Raw genomic sequence first — 15670 nt, 5'->3', positions numbered from 1 at the left:
AATTGGACTGATGGGAGGCTGAGGTGGGTTGATCAACAAATCACCTGAGGTCAGGAGTTTGAGACCAGCCTGGCCAACATGGCGAAACCCTGTCTCTACTAAAAATACAAAAATTAGCTGGGCGTGGTGGCACATACCTGTAGTCCCAGCTACTGGGGAGGCTGAGGCGGGAGAATCACTTGAACCTGGGAGGTAGAGATTGCAGTGAGCTGAGATCATGCCACTGAACTCCAGTCTGGGTGACAGAGTGAGACTGTGTCTCAAACAAACAAACAAAAAAAGGATTGAAAACAGAATTTACAAACAAGTTTTTCATAAAAGTTAATTGGTTATGACAAAATCATTTAAAATTATTTTCCTTTTTATTTGGTATTCTTCATTGTAAATAACTGAATAGAAGCTAATCAAAATTATTTTTAATTAACAAATCAATTTTAACTGAAGGGAAATGATTTATTTCTATCTCTCCACTTTAAAAATAATCTTTCTATGTGGACAAGAGTACCAAGGTGTCAAATATCATGGTCTTTACTCTAAATATTATTTTACTATTAGTAACCCATGCAAATAACAATATACATTATTTCTTATGTATTACACGCACCGACATTCATTTATTTCTGCCACCGTCAGAACTAAGCAGTAGATTCTGACACACTTGGTGGAGTCATTCATGATACTGAAACAACACAACAGTTAAAAGGCACTCTTTTTCCCAGTATATAAAATTAGCATGTAGGGAATTTTAAAAGAGCCTCCAAATCCAGTATCTTGTGGAGAAATATGCTAAAATGAGCATTTATTATTATTTTTAGGACTATTAATGAAGTTTGGACTCCAGTCCTTTCCATATCTGTGAACACACAGGGAACAACTTATCATAGCATCACTATTTGACCTCGAAGGAACAGCTCGTGTCATCACAGAGCAAAAGTGCTGGCGAAACATTTATCTAGATAAAAGACCTCAAGCAGTTAACCTGCTCAGCAGAGGCAATGCAACCAGGCAACAGGATAATGACCTCTATCCAAATGTGGAAGGTACATCAATTTAATACCCTGACAGCTTGACAAAAGATGATGGCAGCTCAGCAGGAAAACATTAGCCATGATAACGCAGGGTACTGTATGTGAAAAGAATGAATTATAAAGCACAATGCTATTTGGGCCGAGTAGGGATTTTTTTTTTTTTTTTAAACCAACTTTATATTTAGGACGGTAGTCATGCCTAAAGCCTCCTTCCATTCTTTTCTACCTGAAGAATACCCTGATAAAAGTAAAAAGGCAGTATGGATTAAATTGACAGCTTAAACACAAATCGAGTTTCCTAACTAAGCCAGGAAAATGCTGCACATCATTTCTGGCAGGCTTGTTACTGTTTCAGAGTAGAAAAACCCGGGCATTGGTAAATTGGCTTAATCCACTTGAGGAAAAACTGGTAACTCAAATAAGTGTGAACAAGACCAGGCTTACTGTGTGTATTATTTTGTTTTATTTTTAAAGGGAGAGGGTACTTGGCCCGCTTTGGGGTGCTTTAGATCTTCAGCTGTAAAATGTCCCTACTGCAAATTCAGTTAAAAAAAACAGTTTAATTTTAGAGTAGTAGCATGATCATGCTTGTATGTTTATTCAGGGACCTTTACTCTGTGACAGGGTTTCAGTCTGTGAGGTTTTCTCTACACATGGCAGGCAGCTGTCAGAACCAGTGTGAGGGGTGAAAGGGCAGCCCGGCTGCTCTGTTAAATCATGGGGTTCCATCAACATCTCAGAATTCCTGCCGAGTGGGAGCTGGGAGACCACAGATTAGAGTACACTGGAGTGTGTATATTAGGTCACTCAGTGTCTATCAAAGCGGTATCACGCCGGTGAGCTGTACAATAGATTTTACTGTGTTCTGTTCAAAGAAAATGTAAGGAAAGTGGACATGTGTGTAGCAGACCATAGCTGAACACTGAATTCTTCTTGTCTTTAAATGGATGGATTTATTATCCACAAGATGAACGAAGAGTAGGGGCACAATCAATAGCTTTGGAAAACATGCGAGGCTGATGGTTTCTATTGAGTGCTTGGAAATAACTGTTCAGCAGATGTGTATGAAGCAGATGAGTCCACGACCCAGCACAGTGGAGGGGGAGGGGGCCAGATCATGGCTGTGATCCTGGACCATGAACTTGTTTTATTACTCAGGATGGTCACTTCCCTTCAGTTTCACAAAACTTTAATGTCCTCATTTGTGAACTGAAAATAATAATCTCCCTTGTCTTATCTACATCTCAAAATCGGTAAATAAAAAATGAATTCCTAAATGAGAAAAGACTTTTAAAATGTTGAAAGGTATGAAGCATGATGGTATCAAGTGTGATACTTAATTGAGAAATAAAATGTAACTTGTGTTAGTGGATATTTGGTCTACATGTAAAACAGAAAATATCTGCTCCTTTATTACCTATTGTTTAATTTCTTTTTAAGAGAGAAAAATTCATGTTCCCCAAGGCATCATGTAATCTTTAACAAGATAATGGATAAAAGGTGAATAGTATCATGCCTGGCAAGTAAGGTGAAACTTTAAACAACTTTAAAATTTTGTGTTATATTTTAATTTCTCAATTATAACTTCTGTAAGAGGTTTCTTGACTGTAATAAAAATATACCTGAATTTATGTTAATGATAAGTAATACTAAAAAATATTTCCTACGTGTCAGGCACTGTTCTAACTACATTACAAAAGTTAATTTATTTAATTCATATAACCATATGTAAAGGGGCCCAATTACCAGTTCTTTTGTTGTTGTTGTTTTTTGTTTTTATTTTTTTTTTGAGACAGAGTCTTGCTCTGTCGCCAGGCTGGAGTGCAGTGGCATGATCTCGGCTCACTGCAACCTCCGCCTCTCGGGTTCAAGCGATTCTCCTGCCTCAGCGTCCCGAGTAGCTGGAATTAGAGACATGCGCCACCACGCCCAGCTAATGTTTGTATTTTTAGTAGAGACGGGGCTTCACCATGTTGGCCAGGATGGTCTCGATCTCTTGATCTTGTGATCTGCCTGCCTTGGCCTCCCACAGTGCTGGGATTACAGGCATGAGCCACCGTGCCCAGCCCCAATGATCAGTTTTTAGGTTATAGCACCCTCTTCCAAAACATAAGGCTCTGCATTATAATCTCACTTTGGGTTAAATACATTTTCTAATCTTGTAAAATGTGAACAGTCAACTGCCTTCTACACAACGATTTCAGTTTTTACCCTATGTGGTAGACACTATTCTTTCCCCATTTTTTAAGATGAAAATATTATTTCCTAACAGGTTATTTGCACAGCAACCAAATGGCAAACCTAGGATTCACAGGTAGGCAGTCGGCTGTACGGCCTCTCTTTGCATCAGAGGGCCTGAAGCCATTCTGTTATTTGGGGGCAACATCATGATATCCACTTGGATCATTTGGGATTCAAAATGAAGATACCAGGTTGAGAGCTAATTAGTCACCCAGAAAATAACTCCAACATGCAATGTGGCACTAAGACTGGCTCACATTGGAGCCATGGCCCTATCTATATTATATAAGAACAATCAGCTGGGCAGTTAGCTGTTTCAGTGTGAATCCAGCAATGGCTGCTATGTCCAAAGCACTTTCCAGGAGAGGAAGCTGAAAAGCTACCTTAAGGCCTCATGTTGATATTTATCGAGGTGAATTGCAACTTGAAATGTACTTCTAACATTTGCTACTGTGAGTGCAGAAAAGACATCATATGATAAGGCAAATGTGGAGAGCCCTTTGTTTCTTCTTTTTTTAAAAAAATTAGAACTATTTTTCAACATTGGTTGGAAACAAGTCCTTGAAGAAAATCTTTAAAAGACAGTAAAGAAATTCAGAGATTGAATTCCATTTTGTCTGTTTGTTGTTGGGTGACAAAAGACTGTGAAATACAAATAGGCATAGATAGAGCTGCGTATAACAGCTTTGTGGCTTTCCCTTCAATAAACTCAGAGATTGTCTTTGTATCCAGTGACCCTTGAGGGGGATTTAAAATAAAAACTCAAAAGACAGAGTACAATTTGTCCATACCGAAGACCCAATTATAACTCTCAGTCTCATCTTTTATGGTTACTTCTCAAAATTCTGCCTAGGTGAGAAAGAACTGAAAAATATTCCTCTTTTCTGGATAATATTATCAAATGAAGTGAGAGCCTGGGTGGTTGCCCTCACTGGTGATTGATTCTTTAATGAGCTTTCACCTGCAGGCCCAAGAGCACAGAGACTGCCCAGCTCTCTAGATTTTAAAATAGTGATCAATTCAGACACACATTGGGTTGTGTTGTTGGGACTAGTCAGAAGAACTGATGTATATTCTCTGAATAACAAAAACTGAAATTGAGATGTATTTACAAACACATTCACACAAACTCAGAGACCTTATGAATAAAAAGCGAAAACACCAAATTACTCAGATGCCTCTAGGCTCGATCAGTATCTTATGAAAAACATAAGGCTCTGCATTGTGAGCTCTTCTAGGTTAAACACATTTAAAAATATTTTAAAATATGAATAATATAAATAATCTGAATGCTTTCTATGGAACAATTTCATTTCACAGATTACTGCATCAGTAGAGCTGCTATAAGCTGCTGTTTCGCTTTTTTAAAAATTAATTAATAGGCACTTCAAGTTTAGCCTCTTCAGAAGGCCATCCGATTTATTTATACATTTTATTAATTCTGAAGCCAGTAGCTCCTCAATGGTGTATTTATGTTCAACTAGGTCAGGTCCGCTGGGATGATATTTGGTCTTTCACAGAAGACACACTGAGCCTGTATGGACAGCCAGGCTCAAGCTACCAAACACACTTCCTTTCCTAAGAGTTGACTACATGAATTTGTTAGACTTTAGTGAAAAAAATATAGGAATCCAGATATGCATTTCATAAGTCTCTCTACATAAGACCTTCTACACATAAGGGTGTCAGTAACACGTTGCCTCCTTATTAGGGAAGCAGGCGTTTGGCAAACAGTCCACTTGTGATAGTTGGTTTGTGTAGCTCGGTGTAGTAGTTAACAGTGAAGGGCACCCACAAATACCAATAGAGGGAAACACTGAAAACTGTTCTCTCACATTACATTAGTTTGCTTAAAAGGTATGCATGTGCTAACCAAGTCACAAATCACTAATTGTCAAGTATGCTGCAATAGAATAAAATTTAGTACAGAAAATACTCAGGTGAGATAAAAAACATTCATGTTTATATTTCTCAATAAATCCGTGATTGACTACTTTGATAGCGATAATGCCATAGAGATAACTTTATAAATACTAACAATGCAGAGGATTTGACATTTAAAATGTTAAAATGCAAGATGACATTCTTACTTCCCCTTTCAGAAATGTTATGCATGGATTACTTTCAGAACTATTTGAGCCAAGCCCCGTTGATGGGTAAATGTTAAAAGGATCTGGGATGTCCACTTTCTTGATCTTTCTGCTCTCTGATTTTACTCAGTGGAATGTGATGAGCACTGTTACCTTTGAAACTATTATTAGCCAGAACTCACTGATGACTTAGTATAGAACACTGGAGTTGAAAGGAGTCCTGGAGACCTCTCCTCAATTCACAAAAGGGAACCAGAGGCCCCAGGGAGATGAAGTGGCATGTTCAAGGCCACAGCTAGTTGGTGACAAGGTTTAGTCCAAAACTCATGTATTGGACTCCTACTATGGTGCTCATTTGCTCTGTTACCCTTAGTGTGATGAAAGACAGATAAATGGCACAAACTCCTTACAGTTTCTATGTCAGCACATGATTACTAGATGTATGCTGTTGACTCTGAATGCTCTGAGGTTGGAAGAAATGTGCAACAATGTAAATGTCACAGGCCTGGAAGTAATCAAAAGGAAACTGAATGTTAGTTACTACTGTGCATAATGCTTGCAACATATCTGTGGTTGGTTGCAATGTATTATTAGAGCGTGGGTTTTTGTCGTGACTGTATGAACCAAGCCGCATAGGGAACGCTGAAGAGCGATCACAAAAATACCTTTCTTTCCCTACTGTCCCTCAAGCAGCAGGGATCAAATAACTGTTTCTCAGCTGTCTGTCTTTTAAACAAAAATATCTCCTTCACTCTACGTGTATCTGTGGCAAGTTAGTGTCTGTTTCCTCTTCTCTCTTCTGTTCTATTTTTTAGACCCCAACCTTCGATCACCAGGGGATACTGGGACTAGAAAGGGCCCGACATGATGTTTTACAAATTTATCTTGGATTCCTTCAGTACGTCACAGTTTGTGTTTGATAAAGAAAGGCAGTGTAGAGCAGGCAGGCAGAAAACAGTCTGCAACTGGATATTGGGTGTGCAGAATCACCTGCTGCCAATCTGGACACTGGAAGGGCTTTCCACTCTGCATATGACAGTTTCCATTTGTATTTCGGGCCAGCTGCTATTATGCCAACAATGTAATAACGGTGTGTTTTATTCATCTGTAACACAGCCAAGTCTTCCTGCATTTGTCTGGGAAATCACAAAGCTTGATGAGACCTGGAGGAGCCATCTTTCATCTTCCTTACTTCCTAACTGCACACGAATCCCCCAATTCCTTTACCCTGACTCTGGCCTGATCGCTTACTAGCTGGACATGTTTCTTAACCTTTACTTTGCCATGGTAGCCTCACATGGTAAATGGGGCTGACAATACTAGCTCTCTCTTCGGGTTGTTGTAAGGATTTAATGAGTAACATGTACAGGAATTTAATAGGGCCTGGCATATAGGCACTATATAAATATTAATATAATTACTATTTCCATTAGACAAAATTAAGACTTCCTCATAGTTTTGGATCTCAGCTGATTGTAATCACTTGTTCATCAGTGGTAGAATGGTTTGTTAACTAATGAACATCATATAGCTATACCATAATTTATTCAACCATTCACTTATTATTGGACATTTAGTGTGTTGCCAACGTTCTGCTATGTAAGTAATATTGTAAGGTAACGGGCCCTGTCAAGCATCTGTCTTTACAGCTTCCTTACGAGGTGGATATTTTAAATCCAACTCCTAATTTCAAAATGAGGACACTATGTCTTGGGCAATATGAACCCAATATGACCACACAACTAATAGGTGTTATATGCAAAACTTGAGCCCATGCCTTGGACCCTAAAGCCTTAATCAATTGCCTACCTATCTTCTTATCTTAAATGGTTATAATAACAATTCGTTTGTGTACCTAATGTTACAAACTCAATTTTTCCAGAATTTTTCTCATATGGATCATCTTATTCCTTAATAACTCTGAATATTACCAGAGGCTGGGAGTGGGGTAGGATGAGGGAGGAAAGGAAGTTATTGGTCAAAGGGTACAAAGTTTCAATTGGACAAGAGAAATAAGTTTTGAGATCTACTGCACAAGTAGGGTGACTACAGTCAATAATAATGCATTGTGTATTTCAAAATAAGAGTAAATTTCAAATTTCCAACACAAACAATGGTAAGTAAGTGAGGTGATGGATATGTCAATTAGCTTGATTTAATCATTCCACATTGTATGCATGTATCAAATCATCACCTTATACCCCATACATCTATACAATTATAATTTGTCAATTAAAAATATTCAAAAAGGAATTCAGAATAACTGCAGTGACATTTTTCCCTTGAGCCCAAACTCCTCAATTTAAAATCTCTGACCTATTGTTAGGAATGCTTACATTGCAACACTGTCAGCAGCTTTGTCAAATCTTGCACTGGCTTCTAAAGGACCTAGTCACTTCCTTGCATCCATTTATTCCCAACTGCCTGGACCAGCAAGACACAGAATAGACATGAACAGAATTTCTGGGGTTGGAGGGGATAATATAATTATGATCCAGCAAGAAGATCTTCTTTGCTGCTTTCACCTACTACAAGCTTGTACAACACATTTAATACAATCTGACTAATACCTTGTGGGTCATGAAGAAACTCCCATCATCACTATTGGGAGTGGTGTGAACAAATCACACAAGTGCTAGTTTTAGGAACATACAGATACATTTGGTATTTTGAAGATAGGGATGGTAACTGAGGAACAACTCTGTAAGTGTGCTGCCTGCACAACTGGTATTACTGTGCACTTAAGGGCCCCAACATTTCCCAGAGAAAGGAGCTGGGATGGCACTGGCAACACCACACATCCAAGCTGAGGCTGCCCTCTCCAACTACCGGCCCTTCCCTAACAACACCTATAACTCTAATAATTATGGCTAAAGTTTATGGATCGCTTACTGTGTGCCTTGTGCCTGTCTCCATTCTATGTACTTTACATGTATTAATTCAATCTATTTAATGTAATCCTCACAACAACATTATGAGGTAGATATGATTATTATTACTATTATTTTCCTCATATGGTAAATGAGGAACCAGAAGTGTAGAGAGGGTAAGTGACTTCCCTAAGTTACAGAGTCAGTAAGTACTAAGCCTGGGACTTGACTCTGGTAGTCTGACCTTGGGGTCTTTGCTCTTTGTCACTACAGATGTTCTATAGGCCAACAGCTGGCCCTGGGGCCTGCCTCCTCTCCCTCCCCTAACCTTCCCGGTTTCCTGCCCAGTTCAATGCCACTTCCTCCCATTTGTTCCTCCACTGGCACTTTCACGGAACTGACCGCTCTCCAGGTGTGAGCTTCCCAGTGGGTCTCCTACCTCCCACCTTCCCCATTCCCAAAAACGCTCCTTCTACTTGTGCCATGAAGCCTTCTGTGACAGTGAAAGAAATTTAAACATAGCAGAGAAATACACAAAAATCACTTCCTTTTCATACAAGGCTTAAATGATTACTAAGAATACCTGAAAAATAAATATTTACTACATAAAATGGAAAATTGTCAGAATTTATGTAATCTAATGTTTCCATGTGTTATAAAGTCCCCCACTGAGGGTTTTCCAAAAGTCTGTCCATGCTAATGCCACTGGCCTGTGAGGGAAGGCAGTGACTGTACACTTTTATGTGCCTCTCTTCCTTAGTTTTTTTAAAAAATAACAAACATTTAAGATATCAAGAGAAAAGTTACTCTTGCCTAAGTGTCAAGCTTGGAGAGGGCAGAATAGCTAATCTACTTTCTCGACTTCTGTGGAGGTTTTATTTCTTCTGTGTTGTATTAAAAATGTACTTAAATTTCATGTTGACATGCCATTTTATGAACTATTATTGGAAATTATTGATTCACAAATTGAGGGGAAATCTAAGACTAATTTATTTATTATGTTCTAGCTATGTGCCAAATGTCAAGAAGGATTTAGCAGTATCTTATAGCTTTGTTGTTTTAATATTCAGTTTAACTATTTATTTTGCAATCATTTCTTAGATTTTAAGCCATTTTAGGTATATCTGAATTCATTTATTATTAGAAGTTGTCTGCCTCAAATGTTTTGGAACAGTAAAGGAAAGGATTTGTTAAAAAGGGAATGTAACTAAAATAATGAAGAGATTGATGACTTCACTGTAAAAGCATGATTTTTGTACCTTCACTTCGCAGCCATTTTTAAAATTAGCCTATCATGAAAACAACTTGTGCTGTTACTTGTAATCGAAATATAACATTACTTCTCACTCTGCTCTGGTAGTGTAGAAAAACACACTGCTCTAAACAATAAACCTTGCATTTTAGTAACCTCACCACTCAGATTTTTCTCAGGCTATACTGTGAATGATACAGAAAATGTCTTGCTTTCCAAAAGAAGTAAATTCAGTTTTTTGGCTTTACATCTCACTCTGAGAAACCCATTCTCTGGCCCATGTTGCCATCATGGCATGTCCTGGCTGTCCCACCACTGATTCTGTGCCCAGGACGGCTCCTGCCTGAATCCTCTCTATCTACTCCCTACCTCTACACAATATCCCTAATCCTATCGACTCATCCAGACCCAGATCAAAGGTACTTCCACCATGAGTCTTCCAAGTCAGAGGCAGTGTCCCTCTGTTCAGAATTTTGACATCAGTTGCCCATACTTCTTCACGTTGCTTCTCTGCTGTTATGCCTTTCGAAGGTGTATGTGGGTCTCCACATTTCTCTCCCCAACTAAACTCCTAGCTCCCAGAGATCAGTGACTCTGGAGATAGTCAATAATTTATTTTATCTTTTGTATTGTATATAAATTTGTGAGCTGCCTCCAGCCTCATGATAAACAAACAATTGTATAAATATATAATGCTTATAATGTAATTATAGAATAAAGAAATGTGGATTTTTAAATGGATGGAGTTGTAAGAGCAATTTTATTATTCTGAAAAATCCATAACATCCATGTACATAAGCAGGCTTGTTAAATATATTATAATAAACTAAATAAAAAGGAAATAGCAAGCGTGGAATATAGTAAAAGGACTTTGAAACACAGAAAGAAAATATTTAAAAATACATATAGTATACAGTAAATATTTGATTACCTGTAAACCTGGACAAGTAAAATCAATAGATAACTACACATCAAATTTTGACTACAGGTTTCAATCATCTGTTGAAAAGAACATTTCAGTACAAGTATTTATAGACTGCAGGCTATGTATATGAATTTATATCCCCTCCCTATCATAACATAATCTTTATACATATATTATCCAGATGGTGATTGGCAGACTTTCTTGCTCGTTAAGTCTGGGTAAAACTGGTAGGGACCCTGCCAATTCCACAGCCCATGGAAGTCCACAGTCCCCAAGGTTTCTATATATTCCAGGGTGGAGGTGGTACTTATGCTCTCAGGGGCCTGGGCTGGAATGGGCCATGCACAATAAATTGTAGCTCACATTAGACGCTTCCATTGCAATTTGCTGATGATGGGAAAGGTAAAGCCGAGAGCACGTGGCCTTTTGACACCCAGATGATTCTTTTCTCCCTATTATCTTTCATTTTCTTTCATCTTCATTTTCTCCCTCCTGAGCAAAGTAATTCAGATTTTCTAAAGGAAATATTTGCATCATCTCATTTTCCCAACCTTAGTGGATTCCATTCCTAAGTATAATCTCTAATCAACATTTCTTCAGACAAAAGTAGTATGCTTCTTGAGACAAATTCAAATCCTAGCTGTTAACCAGTAAAAATGTCTTCCCATCACACTCATGCATTGAAAAGGTAGTATATTGTTAAGAAGCTGGAAACAAGAGGAAAACCAGAGCTCACCAGAGCTCAGCAGCTATACTGCCGTGCCACTACAGCTCCCTCACCAACCATGACTGAGGGTGCAGGTGTCCTGTAAACACCCCCATGGCCATACACCAGAACCCATCATCAGCTTGCACTGGGAACCTCCTGTCCTGGGCTGGTAACCTCAGTTTTGGTCCCATTGCCTAACTTCTGGCAGACTCTTGGTTGTCATGCACAACTCAGACTGCTGCCTTCTGTCCAATGTTGCTTCCTTCCCCAGCTCATTGACATTACCGTGGTCTGGAGCCCACTGGCCAGCTCCACTTTGCCTTGCTGCTGGGCACATCCTCTGCTTCCACCGGTCCAGACAGCAAGCTTGGGACAACACTTTAGATAATATGGACTTTGAATAACTGGCTGTGGGTAACTGATAATTAGATCTATTTTAGATTTCAGATATCATTTCCAAATGTCCAAGTGTTTATAATTCTCACAATGCTAAGTTATTCGTATCTACAGAATGCTTACTTTCACCACGGAGGCAGTAGGCAGAAAGAGAATGATTAAGTGTTATCTTAGAAAATAACAGCAGGCAACAGCATGACCATGCTGAGTCTCTTAGTTAGTAGGCCAATCTATGGCCATGAAGTTGTTAGATGTGAGTATCCAGACGTACTTGGTTCCATAGCTTCTAACCACCTTCATTTTTCTTGGCAAAATCATTTCCACAATTTGTTTTTTTGTTAGAAAACACAGTATCCCATAGTCATGATACCAAGCCAGCATGTTCTCTGTTTCCAGTTAAAAGAAATATAAAGATGCCAGAAAATATTTGCCCAAACAGTGCTGTTTTTCATTAGAATGGCACTTTTGGAGCCTGGTTACTACAATATCAACCATGTAGTTCTATTTGTTCTATTACCATGAAGCACAACATTGAAATAGACATTTTTTTCTACCAGCAACATATAACATTTGTTGGCTATTAAATAAAGTGTTCACAGATATTAAAATTTTTTCCTTCTGGGAAAAGCACATTATTGAAATACAATATAATTCCCATTTTCTTTTCAAGCCTTAACATTCAAGAACCTAACTTTTTGGGGGGTTGCCTCTAGACAGCCAGGGCATTAAATACCACCTGGGACCTGACTGTATCTAAGCTGGACAAAGATGTCAACCCTTTGCCCATCAATTCCTTACCTCTGACAGGGTAGAGGGACCACTTACTCACATTCCTGTCTTAGAACAACCTCTCACAGTCTTCCTTTTTTATGGCAATTTTCATTATAATGTAACTTATCTTGGAAAGCACACATTACTTCACAGAAAAACTTCTCAGAAGCTAGAGAATATTTCATATTCCATTAATATGTAAATTGTGACAAATTCTGCATCTCCAGTGTAATGAGTCTGGAAGTGCGACAACCTAATGGATGTCAAAAATTTCTATGTTTGGCCTGTAATCTCAGCACTTTGGGAGGTCAAGGCAGGCAGGTCACTTGAGCTGAGGAGTTTGAGACTAGCTTGAGAAACATGGCAAAACCCTGTGCCTATAAGAAATAAAAAGAAAAATTAGCTGGGCATGATAGCATGTGCCTGTAGTTCTAGCTACTAGGGAGGCTGAGGTGGGCAGAATGCTTGAGCCCGGGAAGTCGAGACTGCAGTGAGTCAAGATTGCACCACTGCACTCCAGCCTAGGCTACAGAGTGGGAGCTTTTTTATATATATATATGCCAAATATATAATAGATATATAATATATAGATATATTATATCTATAATATATGTAATATAATACATATATCTATATATTATAAATCTATGTTTGGCAAAAGGATATTGAGAAAAAAGTTTCTTGGGAGTTACGAAGCTCATCATGGCTTTAAGAAATACAGTGGCATCACAGATGGCATGTGCCAGACCAGAAGCTCCTGTGGCCGTGATAGACCAGGGTATCTGACCAAGAGTACTCACTGTAAAGTAGGACTCTGCACTGGATGACAGGAACAGCAGCTCTCACATACTGCTTATTCATGATATGCTAGGAATTACAGATACTAATGCCCATTTGCCCAACCATCCTGCAAGGTCAGCAAATGAGAGTTTGGAGAACTTTCCATGTGCCATGCAGGAGCTAGTCTAAGAGCTTTACATGTATCATTACAGTCACTTCTCATCATACATCTGTGGGATGTGAGTATGACTGCCATCACTCTCTAGATGAGGAATGGAGGCTTCTTTCCCAAGGCCACAAAGTTAATAAATGTCAGAGAAGCTTTCAAACCAGCACAGTTAACTCTGGAACTGAAACTCCTAATGGCCATGCTACAATGACCCAGTGCCTCTCAGGTAATAGGAGGCATTTCGCATCTGTTCTCTCTAATTCACAGCATCAGCTTTGTAAGACTAGCAGTATCATCCATACTTGTAAATGAAGAAAATGAGCCCTGGAGAGATTCAGTCACTTGTCCATGGACACACAGTTAGCAAGAAGTGATGTTGCTGGGATTTGAACCCAGGTCTCCATGAATCTGAAGAATGACTAGAAACACTATGGGGCCTTTGAGGATCAAGCCACAGTGAGCCTCTTGCTCTTCATGGATAAGCTGATTGTGGCCAGAGTTTAGGTGCTCATATTCTGAAATCTAAGGAGACATGAGATAATTTTAGCAAGAAATTGCTTTTCACACACACATTCTTTCTTTTCACAGAGAAAGAGAAAATACGAAACGTGTGATTCAGCAACCTCTCTGATGAACTTTATTTTGCATCCTAATTCCGACCCAAGTTCCAAACTCTTTTTCCACATGTTTCCCTGTTTGAAATCTCTTTGAGCACTTAAGATACCTAAGTCACAAGGATGGAATTTAATTCCTAGAGACATGTAATGCACAAAATATGGAAATGATAGCTGCTTAAAATAAAATATAGTTGTATCATCCAAATGAAGGCCCATCCAAAAATGGCATTCCAAACCCCCAACATTTCCTTAAATGCTATTTGCATGTTCTTCAGTTTTGTCTACAGTGTTTTATGGGCTGCTCATGCTCCAAGTGTGGACCCTGCCAAGAGGCTCAGCATAAAATGGTTTCAAATGCAGAGAATGTGATGGGAATCTCATTTGAAACCATATGGCTTTTCATAAATGCTCCAAATGACCACCACTTTAAGGTACAAGATTTAAAAAATAATCCTCCCACCATTAAAAATATATGAATAAATAAACAATGGCAACGACTTCCTTTTCCCCACTGGATTTGGGGATGGGTTGGGGAGTACGAATTGCTTCTGCTCTGGCTGATTTTCAGTTCCGATAACTCATCTTTATTCATTTCCTTTCAGTCATGGCGAGCCATATTGAGAGCAGCTGTAGGCAAAAGAGAACTAGAAGTAAAAAAAAAACCAAAAAAAACAAAAAACACAAAACAAAACAAAACAAAAAAAACAAAAAGGATCTCCTCACTGCCTCCTTAAATCGTTGTCAAATAGCCGTTCTAAAGAATCCATTGGGGCTCATTGCTGTGCTGGGCACCCAAGAAGTAATAGAAAACAGGAGAAAGAACAGTTTAAGCCAAATTTAATGAAGAGATTTAAATTATCCAACCACATATTTTGGGGAAAAATCAATGTTAGAATGATTTAATTCAAAGTCAGGTTGACCAGGACTATAGGGAAATTATATTTCAAATTAAATTAAAAAACAAACAACAAATTGTACTTTAAAGGTGATGGGTAACACCAGTAGTGGGCAACTAGTTAATGACAGGTCTGGCGGCCTATTCCAGCAAAAGTTACTTAGAAAGTTAGAAGGTGATAAACGAATGCCAACAAGCTAGGTCTTAAAATATACAATCAGTGAACTGATTATGGGAAATCAACTGGTACAAAGTGGAATGAAATTAAAAATGATTTAGTGATAGAGTTTTTATATCTCAAAATGTCTTTCCAGGTTTACCCAGGAAGTGAATTAGGGGTCAAAATTTAGTTTTATTTTGTTTTTAAATTTTTGACAAATGATAAATGTTTTTTGGATCAAGCTTAGTCTGAGCTGGGAAGTAAATGCTTTTAACATTTTGTTTGAAATGATTTCATCTGTTTCAGTATATAAACTCAACAGAAATCTTGCTTATGGGTTATTCTACTACACTTCAATGACACAAAAATGGCTTCAGTTTCAAAGGGGAGACTTTGCAAGTTATTATTGCATAAAACATTGCAATCTTGTTTATTTTCTAGCATTTTTGTTCATGTGTTTATAATGGTTACATGAACCAAATGCTTAGGCAACTGTGTCAAAGATGATAGTGAATAAGAAACAAATATCTGTTACACCGTGAGTTGGAGAACTAATTGCTTCACAAGTTTTCTTAAAATGTGGCTAACGGAATAAAAAGAATTCTAAGTTATGTTTGAAAACAACCAATAAAACACAGTGACTAAAATTCACAAAGAAAGTTTTGAGAAGCTAGGAAAAAAATGAACAAAAGAACCATCATGAGATACACAAAGAAAATGCAAACCCTCTTACCTGTAATTTATTAACTAGAATTAGTAACTGTTTT

General features: G+C 38.2%; 1 protein-coding gene across 8 annotated transcripts in view; it reads right to left on the bottom strand.

The window, feature by feature from the left end:
- The window catches only part of CDK14 (cyclin dependent kinase 14), a 798330-nt gene that overhangs the window by 34142 nt on the left and 748518 nt on the right, over window positions 1-15670 (bottom strand). Inside the window, exon 14 of one of the 8 annotated variants that reach the window (XM_050782867.1) lies at window positions 360-13753. The exons of the other annotated variants lie outside the window; for them this stretch is intronic. The gene's annotated coding sequence lies outside the window, so the exon portion shown is untranslated. Of the gene's footprint in view, window positions 1-359; window positions 13754-15670 lie in introns of those variants that run through there. 8 annotated transcript variants of the gene reach the window in all.

The sequence above is a fragment of the Macaca thibetana genome, chromosome 3 (assembly GCF_024542745.1).
Source record: "Macaca thibetana thibetana isolate TM-01 chromosome 3, ASM2454274v1, whole genome shotgun sequence".
Classification (NCBI taxonomy): Eukaryota; Metazoa; Chordata; class Mammalia; order Primates; family Cercopithecidae; genus Macaca; species Macaca thibetana.
Note: the sequence above shows the minus strand (reverse complement) of the source record. Positions and strands in the feature narration are given on the sequence as shown.